Source organism: Hyaena hyaena, unplaced genomic scaffold (genome assembly GCF_003009895.1).
Source record: "Hyaena hyaena isolate Hyena2069 unplaced genomic scaffold, ASM300989v1 scaffold_22, whole genome shotgun sequence".
Lineage (NCBI taxonomy): Eukaryota > Metazoa > Chordata > Mammalia > Carnivora > Hyaenidae > Hyaena > Hyaena hyaena.
Window position 1 is genome coordinate 4003639 of NW_024080654.1, and position 13933 is coordinate 4017571.

A 13933-nucleotide genomic window follows, 5' to 3' on the forward strand; every position below is an offset into this window, starting at 1 on the left:
GGGGGGGGGGGGGGGCAGGGGGAAGGGGCAAGTGAACATTACGCCTCATCAATAGGAAATAAACGGTGACCTTTGGAGTTTCATACCCTCATTTTCTTACCAGCACGCTCAAAAGCAGAGAGTGTGGAACGAACCAGCCAGGCAAGGCTGGCCTGTGCAATGCCAGGTCTCCCGTGGTGCGGGGATGAGGTTGCAGGGGTAGGCTGGGGGGGAGGGCCTTGTTTCCACCCCGGGGGTGACAATCGTCCTCTGCTTGGAGGCTTGGACCACAACCCGAGGTAACAGGGAAGGCCCGAGGAGGGCCCTGCTACATGAATGCCAGGATCATGTGATTCAGAGACTGTCTCAAATACGGTTAATCGTTGACACGTATTAAATATAAGGCCATAAATTCCACTTTCCCAAATGCCATTTCTCTAGCAAGAGTCAGCCACCTTCTTCTGAATGGGTCCAAATAATAAATGAAATTTTCAGTTTTGCGGGCCAGTCTCTCCCTCCACTCCACTTGGCTTTTGTAGTTTGAAAGCAGCCACAAACAACGCATGAACAAATGGTTGTGGCCGTGTTCTAATAAAACTTTATTTACAGAAGCTGTCGGCTGGTCGTATGAGGGCCACAGACCACAGTTTGCTCACTCTTTGTTTATAGCATTGAAACAAAACAGTCATGATCAGCAAAGGATTCATCCGTGAAATAGGACTCAGATGAACTTATATAGCACATATGACGTGTGCCTTCAAAATGTAAGTTCCATGGGAGAATCTTAAACCACAGGTTTTCGTTCTGAGGCACAGACTCTTTGAATCCCTTACAAAACATACAAAAATTTTGTGTAACTCTTTTTCTAGGGACCCAATCCATAACTGCTAGGATGTTCCCAAAGTATTCAAAACTAAAAATAAAGACTAAAGCCATGGGTTTAAGAGTAAACATCAGTCCCAAATGGACAATTTCCAGTTTTGTTTCTATTAACAATTGTGTCATTCTCTCTATCAAACATTCATCCAGAGGAGCATGCGTTGAACCATTAGTGATGCCCTTTTTAAGGCTTTCCCAAATCACATTCCTGGACCCAAAAAACTTCACGGATGAGTCAAGGGATGGAGAAAGCAGGCCGTCTTTAGTCACAAGGCAAAGCTGTCAGTTCCTTCTTCCGTAATATCAACTCTTTTTAGCTCTGCCCATAAACCGCAATTCTCTCAGGGTCTCATGAAACCTGGAGATATTCCCAGGAAGATCAGTGCCCTTCAGACAAGCCAAGCAGGAAATAAAACCAGATTATTCACAGGTAGGGAAATGTTCTTAGAAATTCTTTTTTATTACTTTTTTTTTTTTTTTTTTTTACCAAATATGCCAAAAACCACACCTTGCAACTCTGGGAAATTCATTTTCTTCACCTATGTAGAGGAATATCTAATCCCCAAACTGTGACTTCTACAGATGATAACTGGAGCATTAAAAACTTACAGGAAAAACAATTTAAAAAACAAAAACCAACATTGTGCACATGATCACACTGATAGGAAACATGAAACAAAATCAAGGGCTACCTGATGTCAGAGTGTCCAAATAGAGGGAAGACTGAAGACCTATAAGTAAAGATTTTCAAAGAATTCATATATAAAATCTTAATTAAAAGCCATATGTATCTTAATTTGTCACAAAAAAATATAGAAAGGCTTAAGGAATCCATATCTCAAAAAAAGAGGAATCTGTATCTCAAAAATGTGTAAAATTTCAAAGAGGAACAAACTCAGACTAACCAACACACTATTAAGAAGAAAAGTTGGAAGGCTGACACTAACTTCAAGACTTGTAGTTTCACAGGAATCAAGACAGTCTGGTTTTGGTGACAGAATAAACAAAAAGATCAATGGGACCAAGAGAGATCTCAGAAGGAGACCGTCATAAATAGAGCCAAATGATCTCTGACAAAGAAGAAAAGGCAAATCAGTCAAAACAGGGTAGTCTTTTCAACAAACAGCACAGGAACAACTTGACATGCACAGGCAAAAAAAAAAAAAAAAAAAAAAAAAAAAAAAAACAAAAAAAAAAAAAAAAAAAAGAATCTAGACACTTACTTTATACCCTTCACAAAACTTAACTCTCAATAGAGCATAGTACTAAAGGTAAAAGGGAAAGCTGTAAAGTTCCCAGAAGCTGACATAGGTGCACCTCCAGATGATTTGGATTTGCTGAGGACCGCTTAGACACAACATCAAAAGCACGATCCTTGAAAGAAATAGTGGACAAGCTGGGCTTCATTAAAGTTAAAGTTTTCTACTCTGTAGAAGCTCTATCAAGAGGCTAAGACAAGCCATGGCAGATCGGGAGGAGATATTTGCAAAAGACACGTCTGACAAAGGACGGGTATCCAAAATATAAGAAGAACTCTTAAAACTCAATAAGAAAATGAATCGCCCAACTTAACAAAGAGGCAAAAGACCTGAACCAACACCTCGCCGAAGATATCCAGGGAACAAATAAGCATACGGAAAGGTGTTCAACGTCATACATCGTCAGGGGATTGTGAATTAAAACAAGGCGAAACCACTGCATGCCTAGGAGAATGGCCCAAATCCAGAACGCTGACGTCACCAGATGCTGGGAGGAGGTGGAGCCGCAGGAAGTCTGTCCATGGCTGGTGGGAATGCACAATGGCACAGCCGCTTTGGGAGGTGGTTTGACAGTTTCTTATAAAGCTAAACATACTCTTACCACATGAGCCAGTAATCACACTCCTTGGTATTTACCCAGATGAGATGAAAAGTTCCGTTCATGCAACACACTACACACAGAGGTTTACAGCAGCTTTATTCCTAAGTGCCCAAATTTGGAAGCAACCAAGGTGTCCTTCAGTAGACGAGTGGACAAATAAACTGTGGTGCATCCAGACAATGGACTATTATTCAGTTCTTTAAAAAAAAAAAAAAGTGCTCTATAAAGACACAAAACGACAGGAAGGAAGCTTGAGTGTGTATTATTCAGCAAAAGAAGGCAATTTGGAAAGGCTGTATCCTATAAGATTGCAACTATGGTCTGGCATTCTGGAACAAGGCAGAGATAGTAGAGATCAATGGTTGCTAGCGATTGGGGAGTGAGGAGTAGAGATGAAAAGGTGGAGCCCAGAGGATTTTTAGGGCCGTGAAACTACTCTGTCTGATACTATAATGATGGAGACATGTCATACATTTGTCCAAACCCATCCATGTGCAACACCAAGATTGACCCCCTCATGTAAAGTATGGACTTCGGATGATTATGATGGGTCAATGCAGGTTCATTAAATGTAACAAATTAATCATTCTGGTGGAGGATGCTGATGGCAAGTGTACTTCGTCAGCATTCCCCAGAGAAACAAGACCAATAGAGACCCAAAGAATGTGTGTAGATACAGATACAGACCCAGATACAGATTCAGATACAAATGTACAGATAGCTTTATTTTAAGGAATTGGCTCGCATGAATACACACGTTGACAGATCACAGGGTCTTCAGTCTACAAGCCCAAGAGAGCAGGCGCCATAAATTCCAATCCAAAGGACGGCACACTTGAGACCCGGGAAAATCCAGTATCCCTGTTCAAAAGCAGTCAGGCAAAAGGGATTCTTTCCTACTGGGGAGAAGGTCAGCCTTTGTCCCAGACAACCCTTTGACTGATTGGATGAGGCCCACACATTCTGTAGGACAATCACATTATTCAGTGTACTGATTTAATTGTCAATATCATCCTCAAACACCCTCACAGATATCCCCAAAATGACATTTGACCAAATATCTGGACACTCTGTGGCCCAGGCAAGTTGACACATAAAACTATCCAACAGGTTGAGGCAATCTGTACGTTTGTGAGGACACAAAGTATCTGGGAACTGTTTGTGCCTTCTGCTCAGTTTTTCTGTTAGCCTAAAACTGCTCTAAAAGGTAAAATCTGTATTTTGTTAAAGTTTGTCTATTTATTTTGAGAGAGGGGGAGAGAGCAAGAATGAGTGGAGGAGGGGCAGAGAGAGAGGGACAGAGAGAATCTCAAGCAGGTTCAACGCCATCAGTGGGGGAGGGAGGGTTCATTACGGGGCTTGAACCCATGAACCATGAGATCATGACCTGAGCCGAAACCATTAGTTGGACGTTCTACTGACTGAGCCACCCAGGTGCCCCTAATATCTGTATTTTTTTAAAAAATTAATAACTCAGAATAAACAGCACAATTGCCAGAGAAGTAACCTCTGACTGTGTGAAAGGTGAATGAATCTCACAAAAATAAAAAAGGAATCAATTAGCTAGATTTACCAGACAGTTGTTCAAAAGTGCCCCGCCCCCAGAACAGGTATGATTAGCTCACAGCCTTATCACATGACAATAATCCTAAATTTGCCATTTAAATGTCGATGATGATCATTCTATTAGGATCATGGATGAGAGTTTCCAGTGTAGATAAAAGTAGACAGAAAACTCTCCAGTCAAGACCACTCTGTCACCTCCTGTGTAGACAGCAGGCGGGGCCCATTTAGAGGCCCGCACCTCAGCACAGAGCCTGCCTGCCCCCAGGGCACACAGAGGCCCTAAAAGCTCTGGTAACAATGAGAGAAGGTAGATTTTAGTGCTGTTACACCACATTTGATGTTGAACCACAGCTCTGTAAAATCAGAGGTTGGCAAACTCTTGCCTAAGGCTCAGATATGGCCCAATCACGTTTCTACAAATAAAAGTATTATTGAAATAGTACTATTGCCCATTTGTTTACTTATTGCCTGTTGCTGCTTTTGTACAACAATGATGACACAACCCGCAGCAACAGGACACAAATCCTGTGAGATCTGCTGTAAATTGGGCCCTTTGCAGAATAATCCTGCCTACTCCTGACAACGTTCATCAACTGTTACCTGTTAGAGGCAACTTCTGCTCTTTTAATTTTATGAGAAAAAAAGAAGCAACGTGTTCTAAATGCCACGTGGTCTCCTGCACTGGATCCCGGACAGAAAAGGAACATTAACTGAAAACCAGGAGAAATCTGAACAAAGTCTTCACAGTTATGTTAGAAGTAACACCATCATGTTAATTTCAGGGTCTTCGCAAACGTACTATGGTTACTTAGAATGTGAACATGGGCAGGCTCTCTGTACTATCCATGCAATTGTTCTCAAATTCTAAAATTACTCCAAGATTTAAAAAGAAAGTTAATTTAAAGAAAAACCCTCAGCTGATAGATATTTGACATAAGCATTCAGAACATAAAATTAAGTCTGTTTCCAAACCCGGTACCAATGTGGTTATGAGTCACCCACTCATTTATTCAATAAACATCTAAGAACTTGCACCAACAACCAAAAAAAAAAAAAAAGCCTCTTTTACATAAATACAGATAAACATCAGCACACTTTCCTCATTTTGGTAATTTCATCCAAGCTAAGTTTTGGAACCTGCTGCACAAATGTTTCTGACACAGATAATGATAACAAAAGTAAAGGAAGAAGGGGGCGCCTGGGTGGCTCAGTCACTTAAGCATCCGACTTCGGCTCAGGTCATGATCTCATGGTTTGTGGGATTGAGCCCCGCGTCGGGCTCTGTGCTGACAGCTCAGATCCTCCTTTGGATTCTGTCCCTCTGCTCACTCCCCCCAAAACAAATAAATAAACATTTTTTTAAGTAAAGGGAGAAGAATGGAAGACTTTTCCAAGGGCATTGTGGACAGGCAAGTGGAGCTCTAAATACACGGTAACAGCTAATTCAGAGACTGAGCAAATAAAGGGTTCATTTTTAATCTCCCCAGAGGAAGGTTAAAAAAAAAAAACAACCAAGAGGTATGAAATGAATACTTCCCTTAAAGTATTTACAAGAGGAGAAGTTAAAAAACATCTTTGAACATCTGCTCCTCACACGGGTAGCAGGTTTCCTCCGCTGGATGCCTTCCAGATCGGAGCACCGGGAAGGCATTAACCTAGAGTCAAACCAAATTACCGAGGCTCGGGGACCAGTCTGGGTGTCGGGTGCTTTGTGACAGCAGATCAGAAAGAACTTGCGTGTGCCTCGGACAGAAAGATCGCGCTGCACTCAGCCGGCATTCTGGATGACTGAAAGCCAGACACTTCAAAAGGCAAAAGCGGGAAGGAAAATAGGCACTGGGGCTGACCGAGCAGAGGAATGCCCTCCACCCCAAGCCAGTCAGACGGAGGAGACCGAGGCAAATTCCCAGAGTGGGAAACAGAGGCTGTGGGTGCAGACTCTGCAAAGTCCTGGGGATTTATTTTCATTTTATCAATTGCACAAAGAGGGAAGATACTCCTCCCCTTTTCTCGCTAAGGAAACGTCCACATTCAAGGGCTTGAGCGTGGCAGGTCATGGCCACGTGGCCGCCTCCCCTTCCGAGGTTCCACTGTCTGAAGAGCTCGTCACCACTCACCATGTCTCAGAGATCAAGGCCATCTGGTAAACCCCGCAGTAGCCACACATGTCTGCCCCTCCTGCCTCAGTCTCACTTCCACCCCCTGCAAGTTGAAAGTCCTGGAATAACAACACTGAATGTCCCTTCCACTCTGAGATTCCGGCGCTGTGGGGGATCCGTGACCCCTGGCATTCAGGCCCCATCAGGGACGCCTCCTCCAGCAAAGGCTCCTGCTCAGGTATCTGGGCAAGATGGCTCTGAGCTAGTACATGTCCTGAAGTGCGTAGGGCGGTCCTCAGGCCCCAGCCTTCGGGAACTACTGTGAGAGTAGCCACCGCGATTCAGGAAATCCTGCGGGACGCCCTGGAAGAAGAGGTGAGACTAGGGGGAAATGCTGTTGTTCCGACTGTACTTCTGTCCGTCGGGCTTTGCTCTCCAAGCTGGAAATAAAGTGTTTCCTTCTCGCCAAAGGCCTGAGATACGGGGTCACAATTCCCAGCACCGAAAGTAATTCCACGGCACGTGGCTTGTCCCAGAAAACACCGGCCACAAGGGACAGGTGAGAGACCTTTCCTGACTTAACCCCTGCATCGGCTCTGTGGTGAGGAGAGTGCTGTTATCCAGGCTGGACCCAGGTGGAAACTGACTCTCGAGGGAAGTAACCTACCCAGGGTCACTCCTCTGAAAAAGGCCTCAGACTCAGGGAGTCATACCCCCAGGTCCACGTTCTTGACCATTCACACCCGCCCTGGAACCCAAACACAGTGTCTGGAAAAATACTAAACGACAGCTAAACGACAGATTCCCCTTTCTCCTCAGAAATGGAATGAGGACTGGGGCGCCTGGGTGGCTTAGTCGGTTGAGTGTCCGACTTTCGCTTAGGTCATGATCTCGCGGTTCGTGGGTTTGGGCCCCGCGTCGGGCTCTGTGCTGACTGCCAGCTCGGAGCCTGGAGCCTGTTTCAGTCTGTGACTCCCTCTCCCTCTGACCCTCCCCTGCTCACACTGTCTCTCTCTCTCCTAGAAATAAATAAAACATTAAAAAAAAGAAAGAAAGAAAAGAAATGGAATGAGGACTAAGACGGGTGTAGGGTTTATTTAGCACGATCCTTGAAAGCTGGGACACGGGATTCTTCTGACCCAAGGGACCCCTCGGGTGTGGTCACTAGCCAATTAGTCCATCTCAAAATAGCCAGCTCTGAGTCCTGCGTGTTTCCTCATGACCTGGCCTCACGAACAGCCAGCCATTTGGAAAGCAGAGCTAAGAAAGGCTCTAGAATTCCCAGTTACAAATAAAACTCACATGAGGTTTAGGGGAGCCTAGGGGGCTCTTTCAGTTAAGCATATGACTTCAGCTCAGGTCACAATCTCAAGGTTCATGAGTTCGAGTCCCACATCAGGCTCTGTGCTGACAGCTCAGAGCCTGGAAACTGCTTTGGATTTTGTGTGCATGTCTCTCTCTCTGCCCCTCCCCTGCTCGTGCTCTGTCTCTCTCTGTCTCTCAAAAATAAAAGAACATTAAAAAAAAAAATCACATGAGTTTGGAGCTACATCTAAAATCAAAACAGTACATCTTTTTGTGAGACAAAACTAATAATTTCTTCTATTCAGTTATAGGTATATGCACCTGCCCTTTCTGGGGTTCTTATTCAATCTACTTTTCTGGGTCTGTGATGGTAACACTATATGTAATTTACAAAAGTGCTTTTCCTGTGCTGGCCTTACGCAACCACATTGCAATTTTTTTATTAATATCGTCAGAACATAAGAATATGAACTATACTTTCATTTCACTAAATGTGACTATCTTCTCAAATTATATCCTGTACTTTTTTATTTTTCTACTTGGGTACATGCTTACGTGCACCACATCCAAAGGTTTGTCATTAAACACAGGCTTTTGTTTAGAAAGCTCAGGTATTTATAAATTCTTGTTTCTGAAAATTACTATAGTTAAATTTGTTAATAAATAGCTTCTAATATTTTACGGAACGCTTCAAAAATTTGTATGACATCTTGGTGCCAGGGCTACGCTAATCTTCTCTGTATCTTTCTAACTTTAGTGTATGTACAGCTGAAGTGAGCATTAATCAATACATTTTGAAGTTTACCCTTTGTCTTAAACTAGTAGTCACAATCCTATAATAATGTCAAGAGTCAGACTCTTCTTATACATGAAATTTCCAACCATGTAAACTTATCTTTAGTGATGGTATACAAAACTGATGATGTTCAACCATTTTCAGCTACTAAAATGATAATTCAATACAACTTTAAGTGATAATTTTATACAATTTCACCCAAGATATCTGGTCGAGGGAAAACCAGAAAACTTTGCAAATATTACCTTGAAGCTAACGAATGAGAAGAATAGAAGTATTGGAGTCACATTTCCTGTATTTGTGTGCAAGCTTATTTTCTTGCCCGCATTGAGTGGGTCTCTAATGATGCCCTGCCCATGATACTCTGAGCATAAGGAGTGAAAACCACAATTCGGTTGCATATCAGTACTGGCCGGAGGTCTAGTCCCAGGAAAAGGTCTGATGATAGCAATGTCATAATACAGTCTGTGGTGAGTTCTTTTAAGACACAGTGTTCTGTTCTTGTCACTTCCTGTTCATCTGAATGTAACTATTGCAATGAGAACAAGAATGGAGGTAGCAAGCTACGAAAATGATTTGTGAGAGCCAACGCCGAGAAATAAACATATATCTTCAGGGAGAATGAGAACGTGACGTCTTAAAGACGTGCTGTGCTGACCAAGTGTTGGAAGCGACGCTGTGTGTGAGTGCGTGCATGTGCGCCCGTGCATTAGTGTGGGGTGGGGGTGAGCCAGTGTGCATGTGTGTTTCTACATTCGCGGAAGACGAGCCAGAAAGTGTCCATTGATTTGAACTGAACTGGCTTGAACTTGGACACACTGGAATTGTATGAAAAGCATCCCCAGAGATTTTGGAGGAAATGAACCAGAACCCCGTTTCCAGTTAGAGTGGAATTAACTCTATAATTGAGTCTGACACGGTGACTCCGTGAGCTGGGAATTTTGATAGATGGTGTTTTGTGAGCTAAGCCAGGCTAGGGTTGCAGCATAAATGACATGTTTGGTTTCCACATCAGGGGAAGAGTTAAATTCTAGAGCAAGGATGGCTTCATTTCCCTCTTTCTCCTCCTCTTCCTCCTGAATTTGGAAACCGTGTGCAATAGAATGACAAGCAGGGATTTCTCAATGGAATCTCCCAAAACAGTGTTGGCTAACAGGAGGAAAGCAAGTGTCAGGGGTAGGAAGGGTGGGAACGACTCCCAGAGCGACCCTGCAGAAAATTCCATGGGTGTCATCTGAGGCATCACCATTCAGCCAAGCAGGCCTTCCAGACAACCCCTTGGAGGGTCCGCTCAGGATGCTCGGAGCCCAGGCCACCCCACAGGCTGGAGAGAGTGTGAGAATCAGGGGTGTCATAGGCGGTTGGGGTGGGCCCTGGGGACCCAGGTAGGTTCTGGGGCAGGTGCTCCGGGCACCAGGCTTGGTGTGTGGGAACCTCCACATAATAAGTCAGATGAACTGCTCACAGAACGTTCCAGACCACTCACTTGGTTCACACGGAGCTCTGCGGTGTGACTTTTGGATGCTCCCACGGAAAGAGCTGGGTAAATGTTGACCCTTCTAGAACTTACCTCATTTATAAAAGAGGCATAAACATATCAATTGTTGTGAGGAAGACATAAGGAATTGGATAGAAAGGCTTAGGACAGAGCTCAGCACTTGTGAGAACTAACATGTTGTCAGCTTGTGCATCCTTTGAGGGGAAGAAGAGAGAGAGACGGATGGCAGAGGAGCTGTCTTCTGGGGAAGAGGGTGGAAGAGGGCGGGACGCAGCAGGTCACCATGGACGTCTGCTCAGAAACCCAGAGTTCACCGGACTTCTCCAAAATCCACAGAGGAGAGGGGAGATGGCTGTTACCCAAGCACTCATACTTTCTCTTCCGCATTTTCTATTATTCTTTAAAATTTATTTGTTTAAATCCAAGTTAGGTAACATACTGTGTAGTATTGGTCTCAGGAGTAGAACCCAGGGACTCATCACTTACATACGACACCCAGTGCTGATCCCAACTAGTGCCCTCTGTAGCGCCCGTCACCCACCTAGCCCATCCCCCACCCTCCTGCCCTTCAGCAACCCTCAGTTTGTTCTCTGTAGTTAAGAGTCTCCTATGGTTTGTCTCCTTCTCTGTTTTCTTTTAGGCCGTGGAGGCTGAAGTGTGTCTAGAGGGACTTCCGCTAACCCAGACAACAGGAACAAGAAGCTGGTCTAGTGGTAAAATTCCCTTTGCCATTGGGTTCCGTCTTTGCTGGTTTTGATCTGATCATCCTGCCCCCATGTGAGCCGCATGGAAACTCACGACCACAGAGACTACGTCCTCCGCAGGCTCAGCTGCCCAGTGTCTTATAAAGGCCTCACTTCGAGGTCACCGGCTCACCTGGCAGGATCTCTGAGTCCCCCAAACCCCACCAGGTGAGGTAGTGGCCTCTCTTCTTCTGCCTCTCCTCCATCCTTCCCACTTCCCTGTCTTTGTAGGAAAAGCACACAGGACAATTGGCTGGCCACGCTTACTGGGGACAACAAGAATGTACCAGCAAAGCCTTGTCTCCCAGTGCACCATCGGATGCCTGTGGAGTCAAACGTCCGAGCAGTGACCGCGCCTCAGGCTCGCGGCCCCGGCCCAAAGCTCCCCTGCAGTCAGCATCCAAACACCACACTCTCACTGCGTCCAGAGTCTCAGATTTGCAAGGCTCAGCTTCGGTTTGTATTTTAAAAGAACTGAGCCCAATGAAAGCGTTTAAGTTAAAGATGAAATTATTTAATTTGACAAAGGAATGAGTCTAGGGAGATTCAGAGGGAAGCAGGCAGGGCTTGGCTCATTTCCTTTATTCTCTCTTATCTTAAACCCTGTATCAAAGAATGTAAACAGAAGCTTTTCCTTGTATATTCAGGGGCCTCTATCTAGGTTGGCCATATCAATACGCCCCACACGCAGTGGTATATATTTGCTTACTGGGATAGACTGGATTAAAAGCTGTTCATCTTCCTGGATGGGCTCTTGCAAGCTGCAGATTCAGAAATCCTAAAAGCGAATCTTACCAGTGCAAACACATTTTCTCTCTAGCAGTGCTGTCGTGGAAGGGAGTGTGCTCTGGGACTTATGCCCATACATTTCAGCTATGATTTTAGAACATCATTTTAAAACAAATATATATATATGTACATACACATATATATGTGTATGCGTGTATGTGTGTGTGTGTATGTATGTATATGTATATATATATTCACTTCAGCTCAATTTTGATTTTGGTGATGGCTTGCCAACAGTAGGGAAAAAAATCACAAGTGGATCTGGTATTTGTCCCTGATGGACGCTGGTGCAGATATCAACATATCCGCTTTCGATGACTGGCTCACAAAACATCTCATCCCTGTTTTAAAACAAAGATGGCCACAGCTCGGGAGCCTCATTCACTAGCCTCAGGAGATGGATCTCCAAAGCATGCTTAGTGTCTAACCTTTTCAGTAAAGGGCATATTAAAAAAGAGTCAAGTTCCAGACAAAATGGAGAGAATCTAATAAATGTCCTTAGATTTGTTCCCAAGCAATGAGTCCATTTTAGATATCAAATGTCAGCCACCTTGGTTGCGAACCGAGCGCTGTAGTCTTGAGCCCACTGCTGGTGGCTGCAGTTTGGATGGTAAATTGCGGGACCAGAAGGAACAGTTGCCCCCGGGGTTCATCCAGTTCAAGTACATGACCAAATTATTTGATACAAATACAGGAAGGATGTGCAATGATACCCATAACCGGCAGGCTTTTATAGTGCTGGACCTCCAAGCAACACTAAACTTTAATATTTTTTAATTGTTTCATGTTTATTTATTTTTGACACAGAGAGAGAGTGTGTGTGTGTGAGTGCAAGCAGGGGAGGAGCAGAAAGAGAGAGAGACACAGAATCGGAAGCAGGCTCCGGGCTCTGAGCTGTAAGGGCAGATCCTGATGCAGGACTCAAACTTATGAACTTCGAGATCATGACCTGAGCCGAAGTCAGACTCTCAACCAACTAGTTGAGCCACCCAGGGGCCCCAAACTATAATTTTTTTTAAATTTTGGCTGATGTGTGTGTATGCCTCTCTCTCTCTAGATATACACACCCCCAAATACAAAGGTCAAGAATTTACCGAAAATTTAAAGGAGTGATCTCACAGAGCTCATTTAAATAGTCTTGGGGTGGCTGGGTGGCTCAGTCAGTTAAGTGTCTGACTCTTGGATTCAGCTCAAGAGTTGGGGAGTTCAAGCCCCACAGTGCAGATCCTGTTTGGGATTCTCTCCCTCTTCCTCTCTGACCCTCTCTTGCTCGTGCTCAAGAGCTCTCTCTCTCTCAAAAAAAGTAAATAATCATTTAAAATAGTCTTATATATGGGGGCACCTCTGGGGGGGTCAGTTGGTTAAGTGTCTGACTCTTGATTTTGGCTCAGGTCACGATCTCACAGTTCATGGGTTTGAGCCCCACATCAGGCTCTGTGCTGGCAACATATAACCTGCTTAGAATTCTCTGTCTCTGTCTCTCTCTCTCTCTGTCTCTCTGTCTCTCAAAAATAAAATAAACATTTAAAAAATTTTTTTAATAAAATAGTCCTATATAATCATAGGGAATTACTGAAATAAATAAAGATATATTCCACAATTAAATATCGCTGAGTCACCAAAACAGTGTTAGACTCAGTAGTTGATAAGGGAAAAGATGTTCCCTAAATGGTATTAAGCGAAGATAAGAAAGTCAGGTTGCAAAGTATGATTGTGTTTTTATAAAAACGAGTGCGCAGAAGAACCCTGGGCTAATCATCCCGGGACACTGAGCTGTCATTATCCCTGGGCAGGGCAACTACCTTCTGTTAGGGCTCTGCATTTTGTGCTTTATTTATGTTGTCTCTAAGTGGCCCTTTTCATAAAAAGAATGGTCTGGAGTTTTAGAGAAGCATCAGTGTGCCTTCAGGGCGGGAGTCGGGCCAGAGACACCTTGCTCCTGGGACTACAGCTGAGCATTTCCCAGTGAGCCTCTAAAACAGAGCAACCTGCCGAAGGTAAGATGAAAAACAGGAGGCTCAGTCTCTTCTTAAGGGGCTTCTCAGGGGGAAGGGGCTGATGTAGTACAATGCCTCCTCCAGGCAGACCCCCATCATGGATCCTGGCTCTCCGCGAGCCCCTTACTTACACCCGCGGCCTCCCGGTCCGGGACACAGCACCCTGTCAGCCAGGTTGATTCAGTCCTTCACTCCTTCGCTCTTCCTTCTGCCTCGTCAGTGTGGAGAAAGGCAGGAAGTTTCATTCCAAAAGCTACCGGGGACCCAGGTGAGTTATTTGTATAACCCACAAGTTCTTCGGGGAAAAAAAAAACATATTTAGGGGAAAAAAAAAAAAGACTAAGTCAATTGTTTAGGAAAAATACTTTTGGGCACAAATGACCAAGTTAGTTACTGTGGTCTCGTTCTCACCAGATGGCCCG

The 13933-nt window shown here is 44.4% G+C and overlaps 1 non-coding gene across 1 annotated transcript; it reads right to left on the reverse strand.

Moving 5' to 3' along the window:
* Nucleotides 1-8362: 8362 nt before the first annotated feature.
* On the reverse strand, nucleotides 8363-8467 carry LOC120228378. The gene has a single exon (XR_005527488.1). It is a non-coding gene; the product is annotated as a U6 spliceosomal RNA (small nuclear RNA).
* Between the last annotated feature and the right edge of the window lie 5466 nt (nucleotides 8468-13933).